At 50.5% G+C, this 19,801-nt stretch overlaps 1 protein-coding gene across 25 annotated transcripts in view; it reads left to right on the forward strand.

Annotated features, from left to right (window-relative positions):
* Positions 1 to 19,801, forward strand: part of PRDM11 (PR/SET domain 11) — an 87,576-nt gene that overhangs the window by 16,114 nt on the left and 51,661 nt on the right. For 6 of the 25 annotated variants that reach the window (XM_078339299.1, XM_078339300.1, XM_078339298.1 and 3 more), the window contains one exon: positions 3,705 to 19,409. The exons of 17 other annotated variants lie outside the window; for them this stretch is intronic. The gene's annotated coding sequence lies outside the window, so the exon portion shown is untranslated. The remainder of the gene's footprint in view (positions 1 to 3,704; positions 19,410 to 19,801) is intronic. 2 more of the 25 variants (XM_078339303.1, XM_078339302.1) reach the window with 1 other exon arrangement.

Below are 19,801 nucleotides of genomic sequence, written 5' to 3' on the forward strand. Positions count from 1 at the left end.
CTGGCTCCCTGTCCGGTTCTTTTCACAAGGCCACCTAATGTGACAGCCTTGGCAAAGGTGCCTGGCCATACAGCCCTGCTTGGCCTCCTGCCCTCTGGGCAGTGGCATGTGTGTTCAGTGAGCACAGAGGTTTGGGATTATTTCCTAAGAGATGACGGGCACCATGGCTTGCTCCAGGCCCTGCCCTTCCCCAGCACCAGCCCTGGACCCTCAGGGTAGCCAGAGGGGGCCGGCAGCAGAGGGTGGCTGCTGCATGGAAGCCTATCTACCTTTCTGGGGCGAGGACTCGCTCTCTACACCTGTCCCGTGGTATGGGCAGGGGTTGCAGCAGCCCCAGGGGCTCCAGTGCTTCTCCCAGGGAGACAGTCAAGCAGCCATCATTGGACCCATTTTTAGGCTGGAGAAAGTGAGGCTCAGAAAGACCAAGCGGCTTGTCTGAGCTGGTGATGCAGAAGGAAACCTCAGACCCACCTTCTTATTCTAGTTGTAGGCCTTACTGATCCTGCTGCCAGGTCACAAAGAAATGGACCTGGCTTAGCTTTAAGAGCATGATGTAGGAGGGACACAGGCTTGGGTTCTGGCTCGGCAAGAACCGCTCTGATTTACTGAGCACTGATGTGGCAGGCACTATCTGTGGCATTACACTTGATCCTCAAGGTGGCATCATGAGGCAGATACAGCCGAGGAAACTGAGGCTCAGGGAAGCTAAGTGGCTTCCCAGGATCACACTGGGGGAAGCTGAGATTTGAATCATGGCAATGTGGCTTCAGAGGATGTGTGGGAGCCACTATGCTGTCAAGCCTTTGATGGCTGGAGGGCCACTAAGGTGGCAGTGCCCCTTTCTCACTCCTGGCATCATCCTGACACATGGCAGGTGCTTGGTAAATGTGTTGAGTGAATAATCTCTGAATGACAGCAAAGCTTTGGGCAAGCGACTCAGGCTCCCTACGTATCGGTTTTCTCACCTTTCCTTCAGCCCTGATGAGGAGGGTCCAATATGGTGATATCTGGAAGTGCTGAGGTCAGGGCTTGGGCCCTGGCAGTTGCAGTCACTCTGGGGAGATGGTGCCTGAATCGGGATGCTCTGAACTGGTCCTTTGGGTCTATTTTGACCTCGATGGTGGGAACAACTTGGCAGAGACCCCTGAGACCTGCTTGGATGCTTCTTGGGGGCCCAGCTTCTGGAGTTTGCATGACCTTGAGTTTTCATAGTCACAGAATGCCAGAGCCAGCAGGTCCTAAAGGAAAATTAATCCCAATGGCCTCATTGCGCAGATGGGTAAACTGAGGCTCAGGTAGGGAAAGGGATTTGTTTTAAGGAGTGGGCGGTGGTGCTCCCAGCTGTCTGCGCTGGAGCTCAGCTGTGTGCCCCAGGGACAGAGGCAAATTCCCTCTGCATGGGTAGCTGCATGTGTCACCTGTGGCTGGCCTTGGTCTTCCTCTGGGCAAAACCAGGGGAGCCAGAGGGTCTGAAGACAGGCATTGGGCCAGCATTCACCCAGTAGGAGCACTCCCAGCCTATTGGGTGATTCAAACACACACGTTTTTCATTTTGATGTCATTTCATTTCAATAAAGAGCCCTTCTTTAGCCAAGGTCTTGGCCAGGGTCCCGCAGTGGTGAAGCAGGATTCCAGTGTGCCTTACCTACTGCCTTCTGAGGAGCCTTCTTCTGTTGCTCATGTGGCCCCTGTGTGTCCCAAAAGTGGGAGCAGGTACCTGAGGATCAGGGGGTACCTGGGATTTCCCCACTTCCACTCAGATTTGTACTCTTTGTAAATAGCTCTGATAGCAGGATCTCTGCAGGAGGACTCAGTTCTAGCCTAGGCTCAACCATATGCTTGCTGTGTGGCTTTGAGTAAGTCCCTTTCCCTCTCTGGGCGTTGGTGCATCCCCCTGTAAAGTGAGACTGTGGAGTTTGCTGATACCTGATGTTCTGTCCCTCCCATAAGAAGGGGGTGCAGACCAATGCTTCCTCAGCCCCTATTTAAGATATGGGATATTGAGGTCCTTGTCAGTTGGGACAACTGGGCTTGGGAGTTGAGAATCAGGTTCTGGTACTGGATGGTCCTGAGACTGTGAAAGCACTTGAGAGGGTGTGGTGGGGCTCACCAAGATCCACTCTCCTTGCCCCCTGGAGAACCTGAGGTTTGGCAGCCAGCAGCCGGCATGTGGGGAAGGCACAGCTCACGGAGCTCATGAGATCCAGGTTGGAATCCTGGCTTTGCCACTTACCCCTGGCTACCCATTTAACCGCTCTGAGCCTTACTCAGTTTCTGCACCTGAAAGATGGGGGAGCTGAAACTTTCCTCCTGAGATTGAGGTGAGGATAGAACGAGTGGATGTGTGTGACTCCCCGGCGCCCCACGGGTGCCTGGTGGAGTGTACCCAGCGTCCTTTAGGTCTGGTGGGTGGGCCAGAGTAAGGTCAGGGAAAGCGCCAGAAGCTTTGCCAACAGCCCAGGAAGCTGAGTCCAGAAATAGAAGACCCTGGAGACAGAGGCTCCAGATGGCCAGGCCACGCTCTGCCAGCCCTGGGAGGCCAGCCTGAGCTGGCAGTGCAGGCCTTCCCTCCCTCCTGGGGCTGTTGGCTGCATAAATTACTCGGCAGCCTTTGGGCTAATTTTACCTTCTTGGTTTTCATGAATCATTTCCCATCTGGGGGCGTGCGAGAGAAATGGAAACAGCTCTGCCAGCTGGCTGCCAGGGCGCCAGCCACCATGAGGGCCGTGGTGAGCCCCTCTTGCAGGCTCTTGGAAGGACCCTTGCCAGGACAGGCCCCAGGGCTGGCTCCTTCCAGCTGTGTCCCTGTGCCTTTGGGTTATAATGACTTAGGGTAAATGAGCCACAGCAGATCCTGAGGCTGGAACTTGGGTTAAACCTAAAGGGAATTTGAATCAGTGGTTTCAGCATGATGGTCCTTTGGATCTGTGTGACCTCGATGGTGTGAACGACTTGGTGGAGACCCCTGAGACCTGCTTGGATGCTTCTTGGGGCCCAGCTTCTGGAGTTTGCATGACCCTGAGTTTTCATAGTCACAGAATGCCAGAGCCAGCAGGTCCTAAAGGAAAATTAATCCCAACGGCCTCATTGTGCAGATGGGTAAACTGAGGCTCAGAGAGGGAACGGTATTTATCCAAGGTCTATGCCCCAGTGTATGAGGTTGGAGTAATAGTAATTTACGGGCTGTTTGTAACTTTACTCATAACAACCTGATGTCACTCTTCTCCCCATTTTATGGGGGCAGGCGGGGGTGGGGAGGTAACTGAAGGCACAGAAGGTGAAATAACTTCTCTGGATCGCAGAGTTAGTAAGTCGTAGAGCCGGGATTCTCATCCAAGGAGTTTTGCTCCAGGGCCCGTGTTTCCAGCTTCTATACCAAGCTTCCTCTTGCCAGTGGACTAGGGCTGCCCTTGTTTCTGCCCTCCTCACCTCTCCCATGCTCCTTGGAAGTGGGTGTACAGGGCTGCTGATGGGGTACTCCTAGAAATCCCCAACTGACACTCTCACATTGTCTTCATCCATTCGCCAAATATGCATTGAGCTCCGCCAGTGCCAGGAACCATCCTGGGTGCTGGGGATTTGGGAGCAGCCAGAATGGGAGGGGCTGGGAGGCTGGTGAGTCCTCAGCCCAGCACCCTCATCCCCTCTAAGGCTGGGTTCTCAGGGGATGGTGTCTGCACAGCACTGTGGTCTCTGCCACGCAGGCCAGACACTCAGATGCCCAGCCCAGGCCAGGGGCACACATGAATGACAGGCCGACTGGCGACCTGGAGAGAGTGCCTTGCCCTTGCCTATCTGATCAGGGCCAACACCCAGCTCCAGTGAATCGCTGCCATTTGGGACTGCCCGCGTGATGTTGCCAGCCCTTCGGATTTTCCAGAAAAGATGAACATCCACGTTTTTACATGGAATCTTCTGTTTCTTCAAAGGTGGCAAAAATAAAAATGGAAAAAAAGAACAGTCACCAGTTTGCAGGCTGTGTTTCCTTTCTTCCATTGCCTCTCTGCAGGCCTGTCTAGGAGGGAGCAGGCTTTCATTTCAGTTAATGAGCCCCGAGGGCCCCTCCCCCCCTGCTATGGAAGACCCCTCCCATTGCAGTCTGTCACCCCCCCGTGCTGCACTGCCACCTGGGAGTAGAAGAAAGGTGTGGGCTTTGCATTGTACAGACCCCAGACAGCTGCTGTGCAGCCTTGATCAAGCCACGTAACCTCTCTGAGCCTGCATTCCTATCTGGAAAACAAAGAAAAAATGTGCTTACTAGGTTGTTGACAGGACTAAATGCAAACTGACGAAAACTCAAGTCAAACAGGAGTAGTCTAAAAATGGAATTCATAGGCTCAGCACAAGCTCTAGGAAGATCTGGAGAGCTTCAGGTACAGTTGGATCCAGGGGCTCACACTGTCATCAGGACCTGGTCTGTCCATCCTGCCCTGTTTTCTTAGGTATGGCTCCATTCGTGGTCAGGCTGCTGTACGAGGTGGCACAGTGGCTGGCTGCGCCCCTACACAGAGCAGATTCGCACTTCTATTCTTTCAGCAATCCCTGCAACGAAAGGGCCCTTCTCTTCCCAGCAGAGTCCCCCAAAGCCCCAGAATTATCACTCACAAATTGGCTAGACCCTGTATCCCCTCCCGCACCAATCACTGTGGCTGGACTGCAGATATGAGCGCTGATTGGTCAGTCCTCAGTGGCACTCTACCCTTGGAGTGGAGCATTTGGAAATGGGGGCTCCCCAGGGACACCAGGGGGCCTGGATGCCAGCAGGCAAATACATAATCATTCTAACTGGATTGCAAGCCCCATGAGGGTGACAACCATGTTCACCCATGGTTCCTAGCACCTAGGACAGTGCCTCACACTTGGTAGGTTGTGAACAGAGAGTGAGTGAACAGATATGCTTCACAGAGTATGTAAGACACCCAGCATGGAGCTGGGCATCAGCCACGTCCACTCCCCTTCCACGTCCTTCTTAGAGGACTTCTGCCTACTGAGCTGCACCTGCCTTCTGGTCAAGTGTCACGGCTCCACAGTGCCTCCTCCGTGTTTAGATTGTCAGATCAGTCAGAGAAGCCCAAGTATGCCCGTTTGTTTTGGCAAGCCTGACGTACAGTAATTATAATCACCAGTGATCACATCACCTTGAATTCACAGGTATTATTCTCTGAAATTATCTTAATCTTTGTTTACTTCCTTATTGCTTCCGCCGAGTTCATTCATATTGTTTGTTACTCTTTAGACTGAGCTTCAATTTTATCAAATGTAGGAAGGGGATATAATTCACCCTGCAGGGTTATAGAGAGGATTCAGTGAGATTATACAAAAATGGAACTCACTTGTACAAAGTCTGGCACAAAGTAGGTACTCAAGAAAGGTCAGGTTCCCTTTGAATTCTTTTAAGTCAAGGCCTTATTGGAGCTTAGATGTATAAGCCTTTTCATGAATACATAAGAAGGTACTTAATTCTTAGTAATGACCACTAGTGACACACATGTGCACACACCCACAATCAGAAGAACCCTAGTCTCATAGTGTAGGTGCTAAAAGTGGCCAAGAGTCAATGGATCAGCAAGACAGTGTATTACTCACAGCACAGTAAACAGCAGGATCGTGAGCTTCGTATCACCGATCACCCTACTCCCAAGTCCCATGGTGGGCCCAGATGGTAACTATTCATACAGTGGGCTGTGCTGCACCAGAACTCAGGGCTGAGAGCTCAGCAGCTTTTGTAGCAAGCCATAAACAAGTCAGTTTCCCTTCTCCAGGAAGTGAGCAGTTGCACAGTATTCACACCGTCTCCTTGAACGACAATGACATATATCTCTAGCAGCAGAAATGGCTCAAGAGTCAGAGGATGGTGAGGCCATCCAGGTGGATATACTCAGCAAGGATGTTTAGGGATGCTCAGGACCCAAGGAGAACTGCCTCTCTCATATCACACCACACCACACGCACGCACACATGCCTGCACGCGGTACTTGTCCAATCAAATGGTGAGCTGGCTGCTGATAGTGAGTTCCCTGTTGCTGGAGGTATTCATGCATGCTTGGGGATGATGTATACTGGGGTTTCAAGAATCTTGTGATTTAGACTAGTGCATCTTCAACTTTGATGTGCACACAAATCACCTGGGCAAATCACCTTAGACCGACTGATTCAGGAGGACTGTGTTGTGGAACTCAGGATTCTGCATTTCAAACAATTCAGGAGATGCCGAGGCTGCTGGTCCACAGACCATACCTTGAGAAGCAAGAATTTAGATGACTATTGAGGTGCCTTTAATTCTGAGATTCTGGGCAAGACTGGGTGAATACACCACCAGTGAGAATGGCAGGGCAGGATGGAACAGCGAGGGAGGGAGGAGAAGGGGATGGGGGAGAAGTAAAGATTGATGGGCGCAGGGCCTATGGGCCATTGTCAGGACCCCTGGACTCTTTATGCCCCTGCGGCCCCTCCATCTACATGACTTCTCTTCTGGGTCTTATGGTCCAGACAGGGAGACCCCTTTCCTTGTAATGGAAACCCTGAAAAATAACCTCAAGGTGTTTCCTCAGGGTCCTACATCCCCAAATAGAGGCCCCAACTCCACAAATTGGGAGGAGTGTAGGTGTGAGGGCCTTACACAGAAGCATAGGGGCTGCCTAGCCAAGTGTCCAGAAGTGTCCAGAGGGTAGGGGTTAACTAGCTGAGTGGCTGGCAGTGGGTTCCTGTCTCCCTCTACCTCCTCTGGTAGCCTTGAGGTTTCTTCTCCTCTGGGTCTCACTTTCCTTGTCTAGAAAGGAGGGCCTTGGGTCAGGTCATCTCGGGGCATCCTTTCAGCTCTGCCTGGGTTGGAATCCCAGCCCTGCCTGCTAACAGCCACAGGTGTGGCATGCGGGGAGATCACTTACATTCTCTGGCTTCTTCACTGCATCTTGGGGTTAAGGAGCTGGTTAGGCAAAGACACCGTGGGTCTTTAGCACCTGGCAAGTGGTCAATGCAGGACAGCTCTGATTCTTCTTAGAGGAATCTACACATCCAGACCTCTTTCAACTGTGATCTTCCCAGCCGCCACTTTGCCATCTGAAAGTGTGGCTTCAACCCAGAGACTGCACCCCTGGCAGCCTGACCCTGGCCCTCCTCAGGCCACAACCCCCATCCCCAATTCTTATTTGGCTGTGGCTGACCTGGTGTTTGGAGTTGGAGCCAAGTTGCCCTCAGGGAATTGTTAGGACTTCAGGGCCCTCTTCCACAGAAACAGCAGGTGGTTGGGAGGAGCCCCCTCTGCCTGCCTCACCCCGAATCACCGACATGCTGGAAGTGGGGGTGGGAGAGGGGCAACCTGGGATTTGTATTTTAATTCTGTTAATACTGATAAGTATTTCTTACTTTTTATTGTGCAATAAAATGTAGCTAGAAAAGCATAATAAACTTCCACATAGCTATCACTCAGCCTCAACAATTAATAACCCCTAGGCATCACTAGTATATTTTAAAAATCAGAAATGCATGCATCTGGTATAAAATTCATAAGCCCTGGGTGGGTGTGGTGGCTTAGACTTGTAATCCCAGCACTTTGGGAGGCCAAGGCGGGAGGATCACGAGGTCAAGAGATCGAGACCATCCTGGCCAACATGGTAAAACCCCATCTCTACTAAAAATACAAAAATTGGCTGGGTATGGTTGCGCATGCCTGTAGTCCCAGCTACTTGGTGGGCTGAAGCAGGAGAATCACTTGAACCCGGGAGGTGGAGGTTGCGGTCAGCCGAGATTGCACCACTGCACTCCAGCCTGGGTGACAGAGCGAGACTCTGTCTAAAAAAAAAAAAAATTCAGTAAGTCCCTGTCCTCCTCTAGCTGTCAGTCTAGGAGTATCAACTGTCACAGCCTAGAGCTGTTCTGAGAATATATGAGCACATATAAATGTGTATCTCCTTCAATGCTTTATGCAACTGGGGTGTGGTGGTTTTATACAACACACATACAGCCTACTGGCTTTGTGCCAGATTCTGTCTTAAGCAAATTACAAATATTAACTCATTTGTTTCTCATAACAACCTTACCAAGTAGGTGCTATTAACCCATTTATGCCCGAGGTTGCAATTTTTTGAATTTTTGCGGTCAGATCTTGGCAATGACCTTGAGCAGTAGGATGTAAATATCTCCCAGTTGCTTAGCGTTCCAACAATGGAACACTAGGCATAAATGGATTTTGATAGCCTCAGGCCCAGAGAAGTTAAGGAACTTCCCCAGTGTCACACAGATAGTAAATGATGCAGCTGGAAGTTGAATCGGGACAGCCCAGCACCAGAGTCCATGCTCTTAACCACCATTTTCTGCTGCTTCTCTTCCTGACTGGTTTTGTTTTCACCACCAAATGAGTAATCTATTCGACAAATGTTTATTGTGTGCCTGCTTTGCACCAGGCACTGTTCTAGTTGTAGGGGATACAGCAGTGAACAAAACAGAGAAGCATCTCTGCCTTCCTGGAGTTGATATTCTAGTTGTGAAGGCAGACAGAAGTACTACCTAAGTTTGATGGTGACATGCACTCTGGAGAAAAATACAGCAAGGGGCCAGGGTGATGGCTCATGCCTGTAACCCCAGGCATGAAGCACCTGGGATTGGGAGGCCGGCAAATCCCCTGAGGTCAGGAGTTCGAGACCAACCTGGCCAACATCACGAAACCCAGTCTCTACGAAAAATTCAAAAATTAGCCAGGATGGTGGTGTGCGCCTGTAATCCCAGCTAATAGGGAGGCTGAGCAGGAGAATCACTTGAACCTGGGAGGCAGAGATTGCAGTGAGCTGAGATCACAGCACTGTACTCTAGTCTGGGCAACAGAGCAAGACTCTGTCTCAAAAAAAAGAAAAATTTAGCAAGGAAGGAGTGGTAGCAAGCCTCAGGGGGTTGCAGTTTTAGGTAGGGAATTCAGAAAAAGTGACATTGAGTGAATACCTAGAGGGAATAGGGGAGTGAGCCACATGGGAATACAGGGGAAGAGCACTCTAGGCAGAGGGAACAGCCAGTGCTAAGGGTCATGCTGGAGGCAGAGCAAGGCAGCCCCTATCGCTGTGATGGGGGCTGGGGAGTGGGAAGGGAGGAAATCTCAGGGAACAGACAGACCATGTCAGGCCGGTACACCACCGAAGAGCTTTGGCGTTTGCATTGCCTGAGATGGGACACCGTGGGGGGTTTGAGTAGAGGGCAGGGGCACTTGGCCTGCCGTGTGTCATAACAGGTACAACCTGACTGTGAATGGACAGCAGGGGTAGAGTGAAAGGAGGGACATGAGTCAGGCTGTCTCTGAAGCCATTCCAGGAAGAGGGAGTAGTGGCTTGGAGTAGGGTGGCCGCCATGGAGGAGGGGGTTAGGTTTGTTCCATGGCTTCCTTCTTAGAAATGCTCACTGTCTGTTGTGCAGCTGTGCCGTGTGGTGTTATTTAACCAGCCGCCCCACCCCGCTCAATGGGTACACTGGCCAGTTCCAGTCTTTTGCTATCCCAGACAGTGCTGCAAGGAATACTCTTACACAGATATCTTGGAGAAATTCCTACAAGTAGGATCGAAGGTTATGCGCATTTTTTTTTTTTTTTTTTGAGATGGATTTTTGCTTTGTCATCCAGGCTCAAGTACAGTGGAGCAATCTAGACTCACTGCAACCTCCACCACTCAGGTTCAAGCAATTCTCGTGCCTCAGCCTCCTGAGTAGCTGGAATTACAGGCATCCACCACCGCGCCCAGCTAATTGTTGAATTTTTAGTAGAGACGGGATTTCGCCATGTTTGCCAGGTTGGTCTTGAACTCCTGACCTCAGGTGATTCACCTGCCTTGGCCTCCGTGAACCACCATGCTCGGCCGGTTATGTGCATTTTTTAAAGTTCCCCAGTGCCAAAGGGCTCTCCCTGGAGCTACTAGTTTACACTCCCACCAGCAGTGCTTTGGAGAGGAGGCCCAGGATGTCACTTCAGTTTAGATCTTGGGCTTAAGGGAGAGGGGTGGCTGGTGGTGAAATGCTATGGCCTCACCCTGTTTGCCCATTTGTAGGCTGAGGCACCATCAAGACAGATGCTTTACAGAGGCACAGGCAGAGTGCTGGGCCCAGCTGGAACGGGCCTGGAGACAGATGGGGACTCCCCCTTTGATAGAGCAGTGTCCCAGTGAGGATGGCTCATGGCTGCAGGTGACAGAAACCCTGTTGTAGACAGGCCTGGGTAATAAAGCAGCATAAGAGAAAATGCAGAGGTGGCGTGGATTTCAGGACCTGTTGGTTCAGCACTTCAACCATGTCAGTTACATTTTCTGTCTCTGAGATGGTTCCCAACACCAGTTCCTTCCTGGATTCTCCAACACAACTGGGTGTCCAACAATTCAATGCAATGCAATGCAATCCTGCAACTAACTATCCAGAGCTGGTGCAGACCCCAGAGGATAAGGGCTCAGTCACACAAGACTGCCCTTCATTCACACACTAGTCCTAAGTCCCAGGTGACATGTACCTCTGACCAACATAAATCCGGGGCTCCTACAGCCCCCTCCTCAGGTGTGATAATTCACTTGAACAACTCACAGAGCCCAGGAAAGTGCTTTACTTACTGTGACTGGTTTACATAAAGGATACAATTCAGGAGCAAGGCACAGCTGCACAGGGCAAGGTGTGGGGGAAGGGCATGGCGCTTCCACGTTCTCTCTGGACCTCCACCCTCCCAGCACCTTGTGTGTTCACTAATCCAGAAGTTTCTAAATCTCCTTCGTCTTCACAGAGCTTAATCTACAGCCCCTCCACTCCTTGCCAGTAGGTGGGGCTGAAAGTTCCAACCCTCCAATCCCGTGATCTTTCTGGTGATCCAGCCTCATCCTGAAGCTATCTGGGGGGGTCCCACCCTCAGACACCTCATTAGCATAAACTCATGTATGATCCAGTGGGGCTCCTTATGAAGCACCAAAGAACTCCTATACCCAGGAAATTCCAAGGGTTGCTTAGTATCCAGGAACCAGGAACAAAGACCAAATACAGTCAACTCCTCTTATCCATGGGCATCCAGGGATTCAACCAGCCATGGCTCAACAGACTTTCTCATTATTCCCTAAACAATGCCATATAGCAGTGATTTACATAGCATTTAAATTGTATTAGGTATTATAAGTCATCTAGAAATGATTTAAACTATATGGGAGGATTTCCAAAGGTTGCGTGCACATACTATGCTATTTTATATCCAGGACTTGAGCATCCTTGGATTTTGGTATCAGAGAGTGTTCTGGAACCAATTCCCCTTGGACACCAGTGGGTGAATGCATGTGTATTTCTTGCCCGACCCTGTCCCTCTGCGCTGATGAACTTGCGTCACGCTGAAGATGCTTCCTGCTGGGGTCCTCTGCAGGACATACCTCCCATTTGCAAAAATGGCTGTGTGCTTTCCCCTTCAAGTCATGAAATAAAGGCCCTTCCCTTCCCTTTGATTGGGCCAAAATAAGTCAGGCGTCTGACCTTGGAGGGAAATGTCATGTACTGATTAAAGGCCAGGTTCCTGATCCAGTCGCTCGGGAGGGAAGTGGCATTGCTGTAATTGGGTTAGATGAACCTGAGCCCACCCCGGTGCTGGGCAAAGGCTTGGTGTCTCTGACTCTCAGTAGGTCCTATACGGGAGGTATAGCACCCGAACAAAGTCCAACTTCCACTGGGGAGTAATGAGGTAGCGGATGCCAGAGAAGCCACCAGAGTGTCCACTGTGAGAAGCGAACACACAAAACCTGGTACCACCCTTGACCACCTTCTCCACGATCATGAATCTTTACACTGCTTCTCTGGAGCTTACCAAGGGTGGAGTCTACAGGCCACCTTTAGAAAGTTCTGGCTAGGCATGGTGGCTCACGCTTATCATCCCAACATTTTAGGAGGCCGAAGAGCATGGACCACCTGAGGTCCGGAGTTCAAGACGAGCCTGGCTGACATGATGAAACCCTGTCTCTACTAAAAATGCAAGCATTAGCTGGGTGTGGTGGTGAACACCTGTAATCCCACCTACTTGGGAGGCTGAGGCAGGAGAATCACTTGAATTTGGGAGGTGGAGGTTGCAGTGAGCCGAGATTGAGCCACTGCACTCCAGCCTGGGCAACAAGAGCAAAATTCTGCCTTAAAAAAAAAATAAGTTCTGCAGGAGGGATCACCTTGGGAGAATGTGTTCTACAGGCCCTGGCCAGCTATACCCATGATGCTTAGTGGAGACTGCCCTGTGGGTAAAGACTTGAAACCTGATTTTCTATGACCCCAGCAGCAGCCTCCACTGGCTGTACCCCAATTCCTACAGCTGCAAAATCAGAGACTGGACAGGGTTAGAGGTTCCCATGTGGGAGTTCCTTGCCCTTAGGGCCCCAGCAGATGTTTTTTCTTTATGTTTATTAACATACATATATTCAGAAAAATAAGCATATTATAAAAGCATGGCTGAGTATATTTCCACAAACTTATTACCGCCATGGACGAGCACCCAGATGAAGAAGTAGAGCATGACCAGCATCTTAGAACTTCCTTTCCTGCCTTTTTCCAGTTATTCCCAAGGATAACCACAAACTTGACCTCTACCACCATAGTTTTGCCTGGTTGGTTTTTTGGTAACTTTATTTAAATTGAATCATACAGTGTGAGTATGTACTCATTGGGGGTCTCCTTTCTTTTCCTGGCATTATCACTCATCCAGATTATAGCCTGTAGTTGTAGTTTGTCTGTTCTCATTTCTGCATAGTATTCCGTCCACTGAATTACTTGTTTTTAACATGAAGGTTAGTGAATATTGTACAGTATCCTATGATCAGGCAGGACAAGTAAACAGACATGTCAGATTTCTCTGCTTTTGCTTAGGATGATGGCAGCTACCCAGTGTGTTAACCTGCTTATCATGTACCTTGTGTGTATATGAAGAACTAGGAAGATGAATTAATTATTACCTAATGCATGCAGTCCTTTTAGTAGACAAGATCTTTCAAAATGGGAATCATAAACAAAAATAAAAACTGGTATGCTTCAAGGTAGAGATATGGGGGTCCTTACTGATTGACTCATCCATTCATCAAATATGCATCAAGTGCCACTTACATGCCTGATATTCGGTCTCTAATCTGGATTTCTCTTTCCTCCTAATCAGTTGGCAGGATCTCAGCATCTAATGACAAGGGGGTAAAAGTAGAAGGACCTTTGGGATTATCTTCTTTAGCAATTTCTAAACTAAATGATTTTGAAGAGGTGCTCTAAAGAATATTTAAGTGACTATTTTTCAGAAGAAAAAGAAGAAAACAGAAGTCCACAACCCTCCTCCTAAACTAACCACTAGTGATACCTTAAAATATATCCTCCCAGCCCCATGTTATAGATCCGCATCATTATGTCTAGACTTTAAGTGGAATTCTTTTGTACACATGTGTAGTGTGGGAAATTAAAAACAAATTTTAGTAGGATTATTTTGTATCTATCTTTTCATAGTTTTCGTTAAGAAAATACTTGATTTTTAGAGCAGTTTTAGGTTCACAGCAAAACTGAGCAGAAACTAGAGCTCCCCTATACACCCTGCAGCTCCCCTATACACCCCACACACATCCGGCCTCCCCCATTGTCAACATCCCATTGTTGAGCAACCTTCATTGACACGTCATTATCAACCAAAGTCCATAGTTTACATTAGGGTTCACTCATGGTGTTGTACCTTCTATGGGTTTTGACAAATGTACACTGACATTGTATCTTTCATTGCAGTATCATACAGAGTAGTTTTACTGCCTAAAAATCCTCTATATTCTACCTATTTTTTTGAGACGGAGTTTCGCTCATGTTACCCAGGCTGGAGTGCAATGGTGCGATCTCGGCTCACCGCAACCTCCGCCTCCTGGGTTCAGGCAATTCTCCTGCCTCAGCCTCCTGAGTAGCTGGGATTATTCTACCTATTTGTCTTTCTCCCCTCAACCCCTATCAATACACTGATCTTCTCATAGCTTTTGTGACTTTGCCTTTTCCAGGATGTCATATAGTTGGAATCATACAGTATGTGGCCTTTTCAGGTTGGTGTCTTTCACATGATATTTAAATCATTTTAAAAATTTAAATATTTAAATCATTGTCATTTAATAATATGTTGAATGTGTATTTTCACGTCAATGAATATTCCTCAACAGCACTGTGAATTGCTATCTAATATTTCATTGTATTTCATTGTGATATAGCATAGTAATTTCTCCCGTTTTGGAGGTTTAAATTCTTTCCTATGTTTTGCTATTAAAAATAATATTGGAGAGGACAGTTTTGTAGGTAAATCTTTGCAAACAATTTAAATGCATCCTTAGGATACATTTCTGGATGTGGGCTTGCTCCCACAAAGGGTTTACTCACTTTGAGGCTTTTGATACATGTGCCAAATTACCTCCAGAAAGGTTACACAAATTTACAGTCCAACCAGTGGGCTACAGAGTACCCATTTCCCCCACACTCTGGCCAACTCTGAATAACATCAAGATTTTTCATCTTTGCCAACTTAATAGAGGAGAAATGATATTTCTTTGTTTTAATTTATATTTATTTGAGTATTCATGTCTTCACGGTTTTCCTTAAAGCCTATTAGCTGTGTATTGGTCTTTGCAAATTGCTTGTTCATGTTTTCTTTTTATCCATTTTTTTTCTATTGGGGTAAGCATCTTTAGAGCATATAGTTATAAAAAGTGTTTATTAGGGGTATTCACTGTTTGCAAAGGCCCTCTTCTAACATCAAAAACTTTTCACCACCATGTGCACCTCTGATATCTGTTATACTTTTAAATATTGATGAAATGAATGATAATAATGTCTATGGAGTGCTTATGAAAGGTCAGGCATCATGCTATGCAAAACAGCCCTATGAGATAGGTTTGGTATCAGCCCCACTGGACAGATGGGGAAACAAGGTAGGAGTGGTTAATGCGTCTTCTCAAAGTTACACAGTGTGTGAGTGGCTGTGCTGGTGTCAGTTGATTAACAAAAGGCATGGTGACATAAGGCTTCCATGAATTCAATAACACTTTTAAATACATTTATGTTTTGTATTCATCACAAAAGTATTCGTTTGCGAATCTGTCTTATACATACAAGTTTGAGGCATTTAATTTATGTTCTCTATAGGCATGTTTGCTGAGGATATAAATTCAGTAACTCCCTATAATAATTCCAAGCCCTTGCCTACCTCCCACATGGTTTACTCTTAAGGACTATTAGTTGGATCTTTTGCTTTACAGGAAAGAGAAACTGAGGGCAGGGCAGGAACTTTATTAGGGTCACCTAAAAAATTGACAGCACAGTGAGAACTGAGACCCAGGGCCTGGGATTCCTAGCCCAGGTCAGCATGCGGCTTGGGCCAGCACCCTAACCTCATGTCTTTTTGGAATCTGTGGGGACAGCAGAGGATGCTGTGGTAGGTACCAGAGTAAATCTTCTAGGTTCTCATGGTGCCAGCCTCTAGGGAAACCAGTCCCCTGGCTACACCGGCTGCCGGGCATTCCAGGATCCTGGCACCCTGCCAAGAGTGAAAACAGAGCTGCAGGCTCCTGGGCTGCATTCTGCCCCCTCCTTTTGGGTTTGCAGTTCACTGCTGGGTTTGCAACAAGCCTAATCTCTGCATGTGCAGACTCAGAGGAGCCAGCTGAGAGGGAGCATTGCCAGCAGCTTGGAACCCTCCATGAGGCTTGCCGACCACTCTTCCCCCAATCCCTTTGCTGAGCAGATAGGACCAGGGCAGACTTCAGAAAAGGCTACAGGGGCTTTACCTGGCCCAGGCTTTAGAATGCATGCTGAGAGGGACTCAGTGAAGGACACCAGCCCACGTTCTCCCTCTCTCCCTCCCCAGTAGAAGTTCATTTGGTCCTGCCACATCCCATCTTCTCCCTCCTGCCCCTATGGCCTTTATTACAAGCACAGAAAGTCTGTCTGTTTCAAAGTAGAGATGTCTATGGACCACCTGAGAGTTGGACTGCACAGGTCCTTTGAGGCTTGATCCTGGTTCTCCAGGCAACCAGCTCCAAGGGTAGAGAGAAATTATTTGTGCATATAGTCAATAAGTAGGTGTCAGATATGTTTCCCTTTATGCTTTGGTTGCCAGGAGGCTCAGAATTGAATGAAGAACTCAATCACTAACCCTCTTACAACAGATTCCTGGCATAATCCACACCCTTCTTTCTGCATGAGGCCTCTGACACTATCTCTGGTTGTTATCTTAACTGTCTTGTTTAGTATGTGTTTGTTTTATAAAGCATTGCAAATCTTTTGTGTGGTGAAGGTGGGATGTGAGAGATAGGACATAAAAGCAAATGGCCCATAGACGTCTCTACTTTGAGATACAAAGTAATGCTCTGCCCACAGGGGATGATTTGCTGGGAATAATTTAAGACTTAGGAAAACGTTTTTATGCGTTGGTCCTTCTCTTTAATTCTCCCTTCCCCTCTCCATCTTCTCTTTTCTCCTCTCTTACCCTCCGTCCTTTATTCTCTTACCTATTCTCCCGCCAAACCCCTCCTCATTTATTCCTACTGGGGACCACCTCCACCCGGCAAGTATGAGTATTTCCCTTTTGCCAAAGAAGACACTAAGGCCCTGGAGAGTGTAAGTGATGTGCCATGGCCGCACAGCTTATCCTCCTCAACTGATTCTCAGAATCAGGCTCTGAGTCTCATGAGTCTAATTCCATCCTACTCCCCAGTGTGCCTCCACGCCCTTCGGTGCCCACCCTGCCGGCATCTCTCACCACCTGCTCTGCCCCGCGGAGATTACTGGAAGAGAGGTCCATAGGAAATCAAACCCCCACCCTGTTTTTCCTGCCGAGGTCTCTTTCAGAGTTGAGATTCCCAGTGGGACCAGTGGGACGCATCAGAGGGACCAGTGAGATATGAAGGGGGACATTAGGCGAATATTTACTGAGAATATGCTGTGTGCTGGACAAGGTGGACAGTCAGCCAAGCAAGGTTCTCGGGGTGCAAAATTGAAAGATGTCCTCACTCTCAGGCACCAGGCCTGCAAGCGTATGAACCTAAGAGTGAAATCCTCCTGGTGCCTGGCCTGTCTTTCCCTAGTCTTGGCCCTGCCGTTCAGTGGTGGCCTGCACCCTGCCCTCGGGGAGCTTACAGTCTATTAAGGGAAACAGATATTAATCAAGTAATCCTGCTAACAAAAGATGGTTACAGGTGTGACCATTGCCATGGAGTGTGACATGGGGCTAGGGAAGGGTGTTTTTGGTGGCAGTTGGAGGGGGACAGTGAGGTTTGAAGGCTGGGTAGGAGTTCCCAGGTGTTCTGCAGGCGAGGACAGGCACATTCACAGGCCCTGTGGCCGGATGGAGAATGGCATACAGGTGGGGCTTGTGGAGGGCAGAGGGTCCAGAGTAAGGGAGCCCCATGCAAAGCAGTCCTCAGTAGTCCATTCCAATAAAGTGTCAGAGTTTCCAAATGACTGACTTAAAAAAAATAACTCCAAGCCAGTGGGGAGAATTCAAAGCCACCCCTTAATGATGTCACTAGCACTCATCTTCCTGATCAGCATTCTTTAGTAGGATGTGCAGAGACTGTGCCTGGCCCCTCCACACTCATCTGTGTCCATGGAATACAGCTATGTCTGAGATAGAATCTATTATTAGCCACATTTTCTAGATGAAGAAATGAGAACACAGAGAAGTTAGATAACCTGCTGTATTAGTCATCTCAGGCTGCCATGACAAAATACCGTAGACGGGGGCCCTTAGACAACAGCAGTTTTAGCGCCTGGGGAGTCCAAGATCAGAATGCCAGCCTATTGGTTCCTGGTGGTGGCGCTCTGCCTTGTGGATGGCTGCCTTCCGGATGTGTCCTCATGGTGGAGAAGGCCTTGGTGTCTCTTCCTCTCCTTATAAGGGCACCTAACCCTTATGGCCTCAGTTAATGTTGATCACCTCCTCACAGCCCCATATGCAAATACAAACACATTGGGGCTGAGGGCTTCAACATATGAAGGGGAGCAGGGCCCATAACACCTGCCCAGGGTCATACCACCCATCAGTAGGATTTGAACTCAGGAAGTGCCTGTCCAGTGCCCAGGTACCTAACCACCGAGGCTCTGCCCCAGGATGTATGGTGGGGGGTACTGCCCATCCCAATGAGAGTTCCTCAGGGCAGCGGTGTTCAGGGATCCTTTACAAATCCATAGGGCGTTGCTCCCACCTGACTGCTGGACTTGTGAGCTGAGGCCTGAACCCACTTAAGGGTGATCCCAGCGATTGTTCCAAAGGAGGACTGGGCTGAGGATACTGCATAGTGAAGTCAACCTGAAACACTTGAATCCGGGGGTTCATCCAGTTTCCAATTTACTAAGCAGCCATTGGGAACGGTCTGCATGACCTTGGGCAAGTCGCTTGACATGGTCCAGGTGCCCTTACAGGTGGTGAGGGACCATCCCACAGGCTGGGTGAGGTCCACCGAGCACCCAGCGGGAAGCCCCAGGCATAACGCATCCAGGAGGCAGGAGAGCGGCAGGCGCCCTGGTCTTGCCCTGGGCGGTGCAGGTGCGGCCGCTGCTGAGCGAGTGGGTGTCCGGTGTCTCCACCAGTGGCAGCGCAGGCCCCGTCGTCGCCGCCAAGCCGAGGCAGCTCGGAGGCTGGGGACGCCGTGGGCCGCCCGCTGCAACACCCGCCCGGCCGTAGGCCCGGTGCTGTCGCCCAGCCCAGGCGGTCCCCCCCTCCCGGGCCCAGTACGCGACGGGCCCCATGGGAGGCCCTGGAATGCGTCCACTGGCCGGCCGGCCAGCCGGGAGCGGCCCCCTGCGGTGCCCCCTCCCGCCGCCCCGCCCGGACGCCCATTTCCTCCAGCTCCCCGCGCGCCCCCCTCGCGGCCGCCAGCCAACTGCGTGCCCCCGGGGCCGGCAAGAAGCCACATGCCCCCGCAAGGAATGCCGGGCCCGGCGGGCGGGGGGCGGGCACTGGGCAGGGCTGGGCCGGGCTGGGCAGGGAGCTCCCCACCGGGAAGGCTGGCGAGGGGAGAGCCAGCCTGCGCCTCCCTGGCCGCAACGCACACTGTCCTGCGACGGGGCGACCACAGGGCAGGGGGCAGCGCGGCGCAGCCCGGACCTGGAGGCCTCCGCTTCCCCTAAGCGCGCCCCCGGCCCCGCCGGCTTGAAGGAGGGGGCAGGCCGTCACGTTTCCCCACACCCCTCCCAGTCGCCGCTGCCGGCTTTGGGGCCCCGGTGGGGAGCAGGGGGCTGATTAGCCGAGGAGCAGGGGTGTGGCCAGCGGGGCCCCGGGTAGTGAGTCACACACGCCGCTCGCCCAGTCCCGGGGCCCAGCAAGGTCCCAGCCCCAGCTGCGTGCCACCCTGGCCCCGAAGAGTATCCCTGGGCTTGGCATGAGGACCCCGGGGTGCCGAGGGAGGGGCTGAAGCCCAGCTTGGTGGTTGAGGGCGGTAAGCGGCGGGCTGGGGAGTGTCCCCTACAGAGAGTGGGGGGGGCTTGGAGCCCTGGCTGGCCCGCGCTGGCGCCCCCAGGCCCTGCCTGTACCTGCTCTGAGCTGGCAGAGGGGCCTGGCTGTGCTCCCGGCAGTCCCAGGGTGAGGGGCTGCCCTGCCAGGCATTGAGGGCCCAATCGGTCCACCCACCACCCCTTGGCCCCAGTTGGGCTTGAGTTGTTCCCCCCTTCTTCCCTTTGCAGTTTTGCATCCAGGCTCTTGTGGGATCCTCCTGCCCCTTGCCCTTTGGTCTGGGGGTCCAGGCTGTACTTCCCAGCACGGCCTCCTGGCCTGAGCTGCCCTAGGCCCCTGACCCATGGGGCTGGTGGCTCCAGTCGTCCCCAGGACCAG

The sequence above is a fragment of the Callithrix jacchus genome, chromosome 10, assembly GCF_049354715.1.
Source record: "Callithrix jacchus isolate 240 chromosome 10, calJac240_pri, whole genome shotgun sequence".
Lineage (NCBI taxonomy): Eukaryota > Metazoa > Chordata > Mammalia > Primates > Cebidae > Callithrix > Callithrix jacchus.